The following is a 12,849-nucleotide window of genomic DNA, read 5'->3' as shown; positions in this document are numbered from 1 at the left end:
CACCCTTGACCAAGTGTCCTTCAGATCCACACTTAAAGTGTTATTGTTGTTTTTGTTGTTGTGTGTCATCAAGTCACTTGCGACTCATAGTGACCCTTTGTACAAGGGCCCTAAACCCTGCTGTATCCTGTACCAACCTTATTGTCTCTGACACATCTACCCCCAGTGACTGAATCAATCCATCTCATCAAAGGTCTTCTTCTCTTGCACTGTCCCTCCACCCTTCCAACCATGATGTCCCTTTCCAAGGACTGATATTCCTTGTAACATATCCAAAGTACATCAGACAAAGCTTCAGAATCCTTGCCTCCAAAAAGCAACCTGGTTTCACCTTCTCCAGGATAAACCTATTTGTTTTCCTAGTAGTGCATGGTATGTATATTCAATATTACCATATTAACCATTTTCTTCAAATTGTTGTTGTGTAGTGATCGGTCAGAATTAACCCATAGCTGACCCTCCAGCAGGTTTTCAGAGACCATTAATCACATGGGAGGAGATTGCCCATCCTTCTCACAATTCTACAAAAGTATCTTTATTCCCATTTTATAAGTAGGAAGAGTAAGGTATACCTTTAGCCAATAAATGAATGCCAGAAATATATAGCATTATAATGGAGTTCCATTATAGTGGAGCTCTGGTGGTAAGAAGTTGCCGGCAATCCCAAAAGCACAAAGTTCAAATCTACCAGATGCTCCACAGGCAGTCTCCTCCTGTCTGATTTACTGCTCCTAAAAACCCACTGGAGGGTCAGCTATGGGTTGGTTCTGACACAGCAGTGCACAGCAGTAACAACATCACACTATCAGACCAAATATTACTTCCCAAACAAATTTCTAGTCTGTCAGTTCTAGAAAGGATGGTACTACTCATCTAGTATCTAATACAGTAACCTCCTTCTCTTATGTACAAGAGACAAAAGGCAGAGATGTGAAGTGACTTGCCCAAGCAAACCACTGCTGTCTAGTTCACAGCGACCCTATAGGGCAGATAAGAACTGCATTTTAGGGTTTCCAAGGTCGTAAATCATTATCAAAGCATTTTGCATCATCTTTTTCCCTCAAAGCTGTTGGTGAATTTGAACAGCTACTCTTTCAAAGATTAGCAGTTCATAGTAATGGAGAATACTTGGTAGGAGAGAATGTTAACTATTGTGCTTGATCCACTGCACCACTAGGGTTTCTAGAGCTACTAAGTTGTTGTTCTTATTAGGTGCCATCAAGTTGAGTCCAACTCCCAGTGACCCTGTGAACAACAAATCTGAACCCTGTCCTATCCTGCACCATTCCTATCATCTCTGACACACTTGAGTCCATTGCTTCAGTTATCATGTCAATCCATCTTTTTTAAAAATATCATCAGTCTTTATTATTTTATATGCAGATGACACAAACTTTTTGTGTCATCTTTTTTTAATTCACGTGCATTGTATTTTAAAAAAAAAATACGTGTTGCTTTACAAAATTCTAATCCATTGATTTTGAGAATAGGTTCCTCCCATTTCCCTCACCCCTTCACCCATCAAATTGTACAACTCCATGATTAATCCCTCCTCCCCCTGAACATCCTCATCCTTCTGCTTCCACCCTCCCCACCCCCCTTGGATCCTCATACTCATTCTACAACAATAGTTTTATACAATATTTGTCCTATGGGACTGAGTTAGTTCACTCAGCATAATGCTCTCTAGTCCCTCCCAAATTAGGTAATAATTTACAAAATCATTGCTCCTGTGTGCTGCATAGTATTCTATTGTGTGAATGTACCATCTCAATCCATTCATTTGTGGTTGGACATTTGTCAGTCCATCTCGTTGGGAGTCTTCCTTTCTACTGACCTTCCAATTTTCCAAGCATGATGCCCCTCTCCAATGAATAGCCTCTCCTAGCAACATGCACAAAGTATGACAGATGAAGAAGCCGTGCCAACTTTGCCTCCAAGGAGCACTCTGGCTACACTTTTTCCAAGACATATGTGTTCTTTTGGAAATTCATGAGATAGTCAGTATCCTTCTCTAGCACTACAGCTCAAAAAGTATCTTCTGTCGTCCTTATCCATTGTCCAGCTCTCAGAGGGATAACAAGTGATTGAAAAGACTATAGCCTGAATCAGGCACACTTTGGTCTTCAAACTGACATCATTGTTCCTCAGTATTTTGGACAAGTCCCTGAAGCAGATTTGCTAAATGCAATAAGTCTTCTGACTACTGGCACCAAAAGTGTTAATTGTAGATCCAAGTAAGATGAAATCATTAACAATTTTGATATTTTCTCCATCTACCATGAGTTGCTATTGGCCCAGTGGTGAGAATTTTTATTTTCTTGATGTTAAGATATAATCCATATTGAAGGCTGTAGTTCTTGATCTTCTGCAGCAAGCATTTCAAGTCCTCCTCACTCTCAGCAAACAAGGTTGTGTTATCTGCATAATTCAGGATGTTGATGAGTCTTTCTGTCATCATCATGTCACATTCTTCAATATAGAGTCCAGCTTCATGAATTCTTTGCTCAAAGAAAGTAGCAGACGTAAAACAAAAGCTCTGAGTCTTTTTGTCTCAAGGATTATGATTTCGACCATTTTCAACCTTATCAAATTATCTTTTTCCCCCTCTCCTCCACACAAATGTAACAATTTGAGTTGTTTTGTAAACATGTTTCAGATATCTCAGGAACAGAGACCATTAAAAATCCTATCTGTGTGAACTAGACTTTCTTTGACTTTGCTTTCGTTACTTCCATTTCCCTCCTCATCTCTCTCCACCCTTTGGCCTGGAACCCTGAACTCAGACTGCATTGCCACCTGCCTTGCCCTTAACCAAAGTTTCACAATGAACAAGCCAAAGCCACTAGAAAATTATTAGGCTGCCAAGAAGCAGACGGCCATACAGATTAGGACACAGGCAGCCTTGGCAGGGCAATTGCCTTGACTGAAACCAAATTACCCTCTGAATGAGACAGACAGGGGATTTAGACCCTGTGCCTCCATCTGGCCCTGCATTACAGCTTCTGCCTGTTCTCCATGGGGAAGGGAGAGAAGCGGCTAATTGCATCGGGCCTTCTAATCCAGTCACAGTCGAATCAAGCTTGAGGCTGTCAGTAGCAATGCCGTTTTCTCTAGACACTTCAGTCTCCTGAGTTGTCAGTGTCAGCACTGCCCACATCAATCTCCTTGGAGCCAGAAGCTACCAGACTTGTGCACCCATTATTGAAGGGACGAGCAAAAAGGCCAGCATTCCAGACACAGCCTACTGGCTTGGAGAAGTCCCCACATGCTTCACTAGATGGGAAGACTGGACTGCTTAGGGAAAGTCTAACAAGAGGAGTAAAGTACTCTTCTACTTCCAGGAAAGAAATATTCTTGCTCTGCTCCTTGGCTCCTATTAACACGCATGGTCAGGTACCCTTGGCATGAGGAAATGGTTCCCAACAAAAGGCATAGACAGACAACTTTGAGAATCGTGTGTTTCTTTCTCCAAAAGAAACCAGCACAGTCAATCCTCATAAAAATTCCAGCAGCCTTCTTCACAAAGGTGGAAAAGCCAGTCCTCCAATTTATAGGAAACTACATTAACCATCGGTAGTTAATGTTATAAAATAACTGTGAATGATTGCATAAAAAACCCAAAATGATTTACAAACTTTGACTCAAACAATGAATAAAAATTTTATATTAAACTACAAGAAAACCCCAACCAATCCTAAAGTTTTTGCTCACTCTTACAGACATGTAGAACTGCTCTACAGAATATCCCTGACTGCAGTCTTTATAGAATCTTTACTGCCAGCCCTTTCTTGCATGGTGCAGTTGGCTGGGTTCAAGCAATCATCTTGTTGGACAATACTTGAGGGCAAACCATTTGCCTCACCCAGGGGCCTCTTAAGAAACTACCCAAAATCCACTGCTGTTGATTCCAATCCATAGTGATCCTCCCTCAGGTTTCCTAGGATGTAAATATTTATGGAAGGAGGCTGTCCACCTTTCCCCCATGGAGAAGCTTGTGTATTTGAATCATCGACATTTTCATTAATATCCCAACACATATTTCCCTATGCTACCAGGGCTCCCTTAGGAAACTCACTGCTGTCAAGTCTATTCCTACCTATATCAGCACTCTGTAAGCCTGTATCATTACAGAATATCTAATCTTTCAATCTTTATCTCAAACTACTACATCCTAAGGCTCACTTGATTAACGCTTTTCATTTTCTTTTCACCTACATCCTCAACACTAGCTGTGGCTTTCTTTCAAACACCATCTTCCCCTCAAGAAACAAAGCATTATTTCACAATTTGTGTGTGATGGATTGAGGTGCAGGCATCAAGTCTCCCTCCCCAGCCATGCTCCTTCTTCCTACATCAAGCCTGCTGCAAAATGCACTGTGCAGACTTCGCCTCCACCACACTGCTCCTGCACAGCCCAGCCTCCAGGGTGCTCAAAGGTAACCGGAAACCTCAGTGATAAACAAGGGAGTTCTGTTGGTGTAGTCCCTGGACAGTTAACACCACTGACCTACTGACTCAAAGAGAACCCCTTTATGGTGATTCACATCCACTTGTGGCTCCAAGGGAGAATGATGGGAAATCTCCTCCTGTGGTATTCACAGCCTTGCCAACTAAATGGGCAGTCAGCTATAAGTTGGCTCTGACTCAATGGCAATGAGTTGAGTGCTAAGCAATAAATTCTGCAATGCTCACTTTGCAGGGTTGTGGTGAGAACCAGAGACTTACCTTAGCAATGTCCAGTAGATGAAGTCTCTCAACACAATGCAGCTGTGGTTATTACAATGCAGCCTAGGTCAGCAAACAGGCCCTCACAAAGCAGCCAGAGGGCGTCTAAGGGATGGTGAACAAGGCCTACCCTTTCCCACCACTCCCCTCCAGCCCAGCCTCCCTTGCTTGCTCTCTCTCAGTCCTTACCCCAATTCCATACCCAGAGTCTAAAATTCCAACCTTCAAATTCTATCTTGTGTGCTCAAAAATATTTATCTGTCCAAGAAAGGCCTTGAGGGATGTGAACATACATTTAGATGGCACCTTGAGCTTTTACATCTAACCGTTCATAGACTGTTGGGTTACCAGGGGCCCATTCATAGAATAGGACATAGGCTCGGAGGCATAAGCCCATTGTCAGAATAATGAAGGGAGTGAATGCAACAGCATGACTAGAAATATCTTAGAAGCCAAAGTAGATTAACATTTTAGCACACAAAGACCTCATAGCAAAGTGTGTACCTGTTGTTCTGTTAAACAAAAGGTTGGATGTTTGAATCTACCAGCCATTCCTTAGGAGAAAGATGGGCTATCTCCTCCCCTAAAACTCTACAGTCTCAGTTTAACTTTCACTCAAACCATAGTTTAAAAAAAAATAATAAAAAATTACAGCTTGTAAACCTGATGGAGGGTCATTATGAGTCAAAATCAACTAAAAGACACGCTTATCACACACATGGAGATTCTGAGCTCTGGTGGCGATGCTGTGTGCCACAGAGTTGAAAGTAACTCATAACTGCCTTATAGTGGGTTTTGAGAGACTATAAATTGCGAGGAGGAGATGGGTTCTCTTTCTCCTCTGGAGAAGCTGTTGGATTCGAGGATTCGAATTACTTGCCTTTGGGCAAGCTTGCCTTGGGCAGCACCAAGCCCATCAGAGCTCTCTTACTGAGCTGGTGATGTTTTTGCTGAGTGCCATCAAGTCTGTCATGACTCACAGCAATCTTAGAACATTAGATCTGGGCTGTGCCCAATCCTGTGCCATCCTTATCGTCTCTGCCATGTTTGAGCCCATCGCTGCCGTCACTGTGTCAATCCATCTCACTGAGGGTCTGTCTTCCTCTCCTTCAATGACCCTCCACTTTCCCAAGCATGATGTCCTTTTCTAAGGATTAGCCCCTCCTCACAACATACCCAAAGTATGAGAGAGAAAATCTCACTCAGCTAAAGGAGCACTCTGGCTGAACTCTAGAGAGAGGAAATGACTCATCCAGGGCCCCAGTCCCACGAATAACAAAACTGGTTCCCAAGTCCAGACGTCCTGATTTCCTGCTCACTACTGTATCTGCCCCACACATACCCAGGGGACAGAGGTCAAGAGGCCCCAGAAACCATTTTGCTGGGACCCATCCTATCCGAATATCCCAGGAATCCCCTTTCCCATATGACCACCACTGATGGAAAATTCCAGTAATTTAAAAAGAAGTTGATGGAAAAGTCAAGGCATAACAGGAAAAGGGGCTTTCCGCACTTCCCAAGGCAGCCCCTAAGGAAATAGACAGCTGTTCTTGCATTCTGAGCTGAGCCCTTAGCAGGGATTCCAACAATTCAGCTGCTAACAGCAGCCGCAGCAGCCAGGCAAGTCTTGCCTGCTCAGCCTCCAGCATCTGCTCCTGGGCTCCAGGAAGGGGAGGGGGCCCTGCTGCCAGGCCTCCGAGCAGATGGCGGCCTCTCTCCCTGCGGATGACTTCACTGGGGTAATTACGCCTGATGAGGGGGTTGGGAGGCCTCCTTGCAGATGATAATTAGCCAGGATAAATAAACTGAGCTCTGCTCCGAAGTCTAGGAGATATGAAATTTAATATCGGTGGAATTTCACAGGGCAACTACTAAGTGCAAGCCCTTCACAGATCTCCTTGTGGCTGATCCATGAAACAAGCCTGTGAGCTGTGGGTTTCCTGATCTCCACCTCAAACTCAAAAGAAAACCAAAAGTTAAAGCAATACACCCAAGACCTCATGCAGGCATAAAGTAGCAGCAGCAAGGTTCAAGGCTCAGTCAGCCAACTCAAAGGTCATGTTCTTTCTGGGTTGCAACCCTCATACCCATGACATCACTGATGATGCACCAGCATGATTCCTTTACCCAATATGAATTCAGTCCCTGTTCTGTGACTAAAGCTAAAATGGCCCTGAGCATACTACAAGACACCACTGCTCTTGTGGCTTAGTGGTAAGGAGTTGTACTGCCAAACCTAAGGAACATGGTTCAAATCCACCAGCTTCTCCAAGGGAGAAAAATGGGCAATCTCCAACACCCCACCCCTTGCAATCCCTGCAATTAATTGCCTCTGAAACCCCACTGAAAGGTCTGCTGTGAGTCAGTTCCAATTCAATGGTACACAACAAACAACAGCGAGTGGTAAGAAGCTGGGCTGTAATATCAAAGTCATAAGGTTCAAATCCACCAGTTGCTCCACAGCAGAAGGACGGGCAATCTTGTCCTTGCAATTAATTGCCCCTGAAAACCCCCTGGAGGGTCAGCTTGAAGTTGTTCTCACTCTACAGTGCACAACAAGCTGACCATGACTCAGCTCAATCCTGCGCCATCTAGAAAACTCTCACTCATTGAAGTCGAGTCAGAATTCACTCACATAGCTGACCCTCCAGCAGGTTTTCTGAGGCTATAAATAGCACTGAAGAAGATTGCTCACCTTTCTGTTGGGGAGCAGCTGGTGGATTCCACCCACCGGGGAGGGAGCCACCTTTGGGTTAATAGCTGAATTCCCCAAAGGCTAGGCCACCAGGGCTACCTGTGTTATCTTGTTGTTCTTGTTAGGTGCTGTCAAGTTGAGTTCTCCTATGAACAACAGATCTGAACCTTGTCCTATCCTGTGCTATCCTCACAATGCCTAGCATACCAAAGCTCGTTGTTGCAGTCACTGTGTCAATCCACCTGGTTGAGGGTCTTCTCCTTCAATATCCCTCCACCTTTAAATCCCTATCCAAAGAGTAGCTTCTTCTAGCAACATGCTAAAAGTCTGTGAGACAAAGCTTCATCGTCTTTGCCTCCAAGGAGCACTCTGGCTGCACCTTCTCTAGGACATACCTGTTTGTTCTTTTAGCAATCCATGGGATAGTCATTACTTTTCTCTAACATCCAGTTAAAATGCATCAATTCTTCTTTTGTCATCTTTATTCATTGCTCAGCTCTCATATGTGACTGAAAAAGCCAGGGCCTGAATCAGGCACACCTTAGTCCCCAAACTAACATCATTGCTCCTTAATAATTTGGAGAGATTCCTAATTACAGATTTCCTTAGTGAAACACATTTCCTGATCTCCTGACTGCTGGTACCAAGTATATTTGTGGATCCAAGCAAGTGTATTGTTTGTTGATCCAATCATTGACTACCACAATCTTTTCTCCATCTATTATGATGTTGCCTATCAGTCTAGTGCTAGAATTTTATTTTTTTTTTACGTTGAGATACAATCTATATTGAAAGCTGCAGTCTTTGATCCTCCACAAGTGCTTCACTCCTCATTATCAGCAAGTAAGGTTGTGTCATCTGCATAACAAAGGTTATTGATGAATCTTCCTCTAATTCTAATGCCACATTCTTCTTCATAAAATCCAGTTTCTCAAATAATTTGCTCAGCATGTAGATTAAATAGGTACAGGGAAAGATAAAACCCTGACACACACTTTTTCTAATTTTAAACCCTGTAGTGTTCCTTTGCTGTGTTTACACGACAGCCTGTTGTTCTGGGTATAGGTTTCGCACGAACATAATTAAGTGTTCTGCGATCCCCATCCTTCTCAATGTTAGCCATAATTAGTTATGATCCACACAATTAAATGTCTTTGCATAGTAAATAAAGCACCGGAGGGAGCAAAACAAGAACAGAGATGTCAACAATAATTACATCACCAAAGGACAAGCAAGTGAATGGGTCTCCTGCATGAACTTTCTAGAATTTATTGATTTACTTTCCTTCTAAAGCCCCCAAGAACTTAAATGGCCAAAGATATGTAATTAAAAAAAAATGTGTGTGAGATATAGAAAGAAAAAAGGCAGGAAAGAAATAAAAGGAGAGAACACACATGCATGTATTAGAGCAGAAATCCCCAGACAGCTAGTTTACAACAGGACACTCGGCAGATTCAGTCAGGTCCTGGCAGAGTCTGCTACCACTGACGGGAACTGCCTGCCTTCCTTCCACAGCTACAAAAAAAAAAACAAAACGTTAATGGCAGATAGAAATCATATTCATGGTAGATAAACCATCACTCCTAAGTCAGACATCCTCTCCTTTGACAGGAGACACTATAACAAACATTGTCTTTCCCTTCTTAGTCTCAAAAGGTCATCAGGCTTCCCTCATTGGGATAACCTGTTCTCTTGAAAAGTAAAGCTCCAATGGTAAAAAAGGACCACATAGAGCAATTCCACTTTCATATCAGCTCCTGAAAGGATCTGCAGAGGCTGCGTGGTCATCTCCAGGATGGGACACTTAACTGAGTAAACCAGAAGTTACATAATCTCTAAGGTCCCACCCTACCTTATGCTATGTAAACTAACCCTAGACTCGGAAAAAATATTGGAAGATAAAACTTAGAAGTTACTCTACATGTAAGCAAATAACCACTAATAAAAAAGCAAAAAATATGTCAGACTCATCTTTAAGTATATTTATTAAAAACGTCTTCTTGTTGTATGCCATCAGGTTAGAACCAACTCATAGCTGAACCTCCAACAGGTTTTCAGAGGCTGTGAATCTCACAGAAGATCTCCCATCTTCCTCCTACAAAACAGCTCGGAGATTCTAACTGTGTGCCTTTGGGTTGGCAGCACAACTTCTTACCACTAGGCCATCAGAGCTCAAAAACTTCTTAGTATCAATGAATATTGCAGACCTGAAATCCATGCCCTGAAGTCATCTACATTTTAATGGGAAAGTACAGACAATCTGCACTTCTGCAAAAAAATCTAATAAGATAATTCCATGTATTGGTAAATTCTAAAAAAAAATAAAGTGGCATCATGTGATATTGAGGTACTGTGAAATTGCTTAACTGGAAAGCTCAACAAAAGCTTTCTAGCTCTGCTCCCTGTAAGAATGTCACATGTGAGTTGAATTATGAATAATGAGAAAGAAGTAACTCGGCAAAAACAGACAATTGCCCTGTATCAGATACAACTTGACTTGCCTAAAGTCAAAGCCAGCACCAACGTCAGTGTTGAGAATAAGACAGGACATAAAGAGAGTAGTAGATGGGCACTAGACCATAAAGGATCTAAAGGTTGTGGTAAGTAGTTTTCTTTCTTTCCATGACATTGATGTTATTAGGTACCATCAAGTCAAGGATGACTTGTGGAGACCCTATGAACAAATCTGAACCTTACCCTATCCAGCATTGTCCTTGCTGTCTCTGATATCCTTGAGTCCATTGTTATAATCACTGTGTTATTCTGCTTTGTTGAGGGTCTTCCTCTCTTTTCACGACCCTCTGCCTTTCCCAGCATATTCTTTGCCAAGAACTAGCCCCTCTTGACAACATGCCCAAAGTATGTGAGATGAAGTTTCACCATTCTTGCCTCTAAGGAGCACCCTGGTTGTTCTCCCTCGGATGGTAAATCACTAACGGTATAGAAATAGGGGAAATTAAAGGTGCTTAAACAGAGGAACTGAAAAGATTAGCGAGATAGTTTTGGTCTTCCTCAGAGTTTGGAATTAAGGAGTGAAGACAAAAGAGCACGTTAAAAATTATGAATAGGATTAAGAATATTTAAAAGAATCTCTAGGAATATACGATTAGGCATTATATGTATGAGAACAGTCTACAATAAGAGGGGCATTGCAAAGTGGACTGTTGGAGGAGGATGGAAGAAGGAGGGAGGAAATTACACAACAATGAATGAATATTTTTTTAAAAAAGAAGTGAACTGGGGAAGGGGGCAGGGAGTGGGAGGGCAGAAATGTGCAACAATGAGTAAATGAAAACCCAACTTTTCTATAAACTTCCATTAAAATCAATTACAAAAGAAGAAAGAGGGGGAGGAATTTGAAAAAAAATAAAAGTAGATTATGGAATTAAAAAAAAATAATCCCATGACAAAACAGTTTATTTCGTAAACATAAGGAGAATTCAACACTAAGAAGAAATATCTGTGTAATTCATGTCACAAATTAAATGCGATAGAAGCACATAGGTTACTCCAATAGTTGTGAAAAGGGCATTTAATAAAATTTAAACAAATTCCAAATAACATTTTTAAATGTAAAACTAGAGGAGTTGTTGTTCGATGTGATAAAATGATTCTATTTCCAAATGACATTATTTTTGGTTATAAAGTACTAGAATCCCAGCACAAAGATACTCAGCATTTCCATTATGATGCATATTGTTTATGAAGTTATGAGTAATTCAATAAGATATGAACATAAATAAAATGTATCCGTTTGGAAATAACAAAATCACCATTTATAGAGAATGTCATTTCTTTTTCTGCTGAGAAACTCATCTTTTATGTGAATCGATAGTTTGCCCAGTGGGCCTCCATGAGTGGCCTAAATGTTTAACATACTTGGCTGCTAACTGAAAGATTTGTGTGTTCCCCCACCCCCACCCCAAGACATCTTGGAAAAAATTTACTGCCTACTAATAATATACTTCTGAGAAATCAGCTATTAAAAACGCTGTGAAGTCCAGTTCTTTTCTATCACATATGTGATTGCCATGTTGCTATTGTTGCATATGCTATCAAATTAAAACATAGTTGACCCCAGAACACCATAACTGACCCTCCAGCATGTTTTCAGATGGGAGAGCATTGCTCATCTTTCTCCTTCAGGATCGCTGATGGATTCAAACCATGGGCCTTTGGGTTGGCAGTGCAATGTCTTAACTACTGGGCCACCAAGCTCCCATGAGTCAAAATCCAATGGTAACTCATTGAATTGCTACACAACAACTGGTGGGAGGTTCCAGGTGCTTCTTATAGGCTGCCTCACAGACATGACATCTTTCTTCTTCTTTGATAGATGAAAATAAAGAATTCTCTTAGCTAAGCAGGAAAGCTGAGGTTGGAATGTAAATGTGTGATTACAAAGCCTATGTTCTTGCCATATGCTACCAAAATACAAAAGCACAAAACCCGGGGTTGTCATTTCCCTGCAGTCCTAGAACTGTGAATGTTCCAGGCAATCTCCTGGATCAAGATAGGATCGAGAGAGGGCCAGCATCTCAAAGTCTCCATGCCAGGGAAAGGTACTGTGGCTGGCAGTGGCCTCCCATGAGTCCTTCCAACTGGGCAGAGGCCCCAGAGGCTCAGCTGCTCAGCATAAAAGATGCCGGGAAATTCTGCATCCTGAATGTGAGCCTCAGCCCTTCTAGGGAGCATTTAAATGTTAAAAGAAGAGCATTATTTTTATCCAGATGAATCCATAAATGTTTGCATGTCTTTGAAAAATATTTTTACTGTGTGTGGGGTGTAGCATTTTCTCTTGCCTCCTCCCAGCTGCAGCCACAGTAACCTTTGCCTGTACCAGAAGAGGGCTAGAGCCTAAGTCCCCTCCCTTAGAAGTGTGCTGACCCAGCCCATGAGTTACAGTTTCTACCTGTAATGAATGGGGTGACTAGAGAGGACAAGCCTGGCTCTTGTGTTATGACCACACAGCCTGCTGGTCTCTTTAGGCACTGACTAAGCATACCCTAGGGAACTTTGATGGCCTAGAGGTAAGAAACTGTGCTGCAACCCCAAAGGCATGCAGTTCATATCCACCAGCTTCTCCATTAGAAAAGGATGGATAATCTCCTCCCATACTATTTACTTCCTCTGAAAACCCACCGGAGAGTCATCTATGGGTTGGTTCTGACTCAACGGTACACAGGAACAATGAGCTCAGCTTAGAAACAATTAGTGTTGTAAAGTGTTACATGTTTGTAGTATGTTAAGCAGTTCAAATCCACGAGCTACTCCTCAGAAGATGATATATTCTCCTCCCATAAAGATTTACAGCCTCAGAAACCCTAAAACACTATAGAGAGTCCTCATGAGTTGAAACTGACTTGAGGGAAGTGAGTTAAGCTCATTCTACATCCATTGTAGCTGATGTTAGATGGATCTTGGCT

This window comes from Elephantulus edwardii, unplaced genomic scaffold (assembly GCF_000299155.1).
Source record: "Elephantulus edwardii isolate Elephantulus edwardi_28Jun2011 unplaced genomic scaffold, EleEdw1.0 scaffold00057, whole genome shotgun sequence".
NCBI lineage: Eukaryota > Metazoa > Chordata > Mammalia > Macroscelidea > Macroscelididae > Elephantulus > Elephantulus edwardii.
This window is presented reverse-complemented; position numbering follows the sequence as displayed.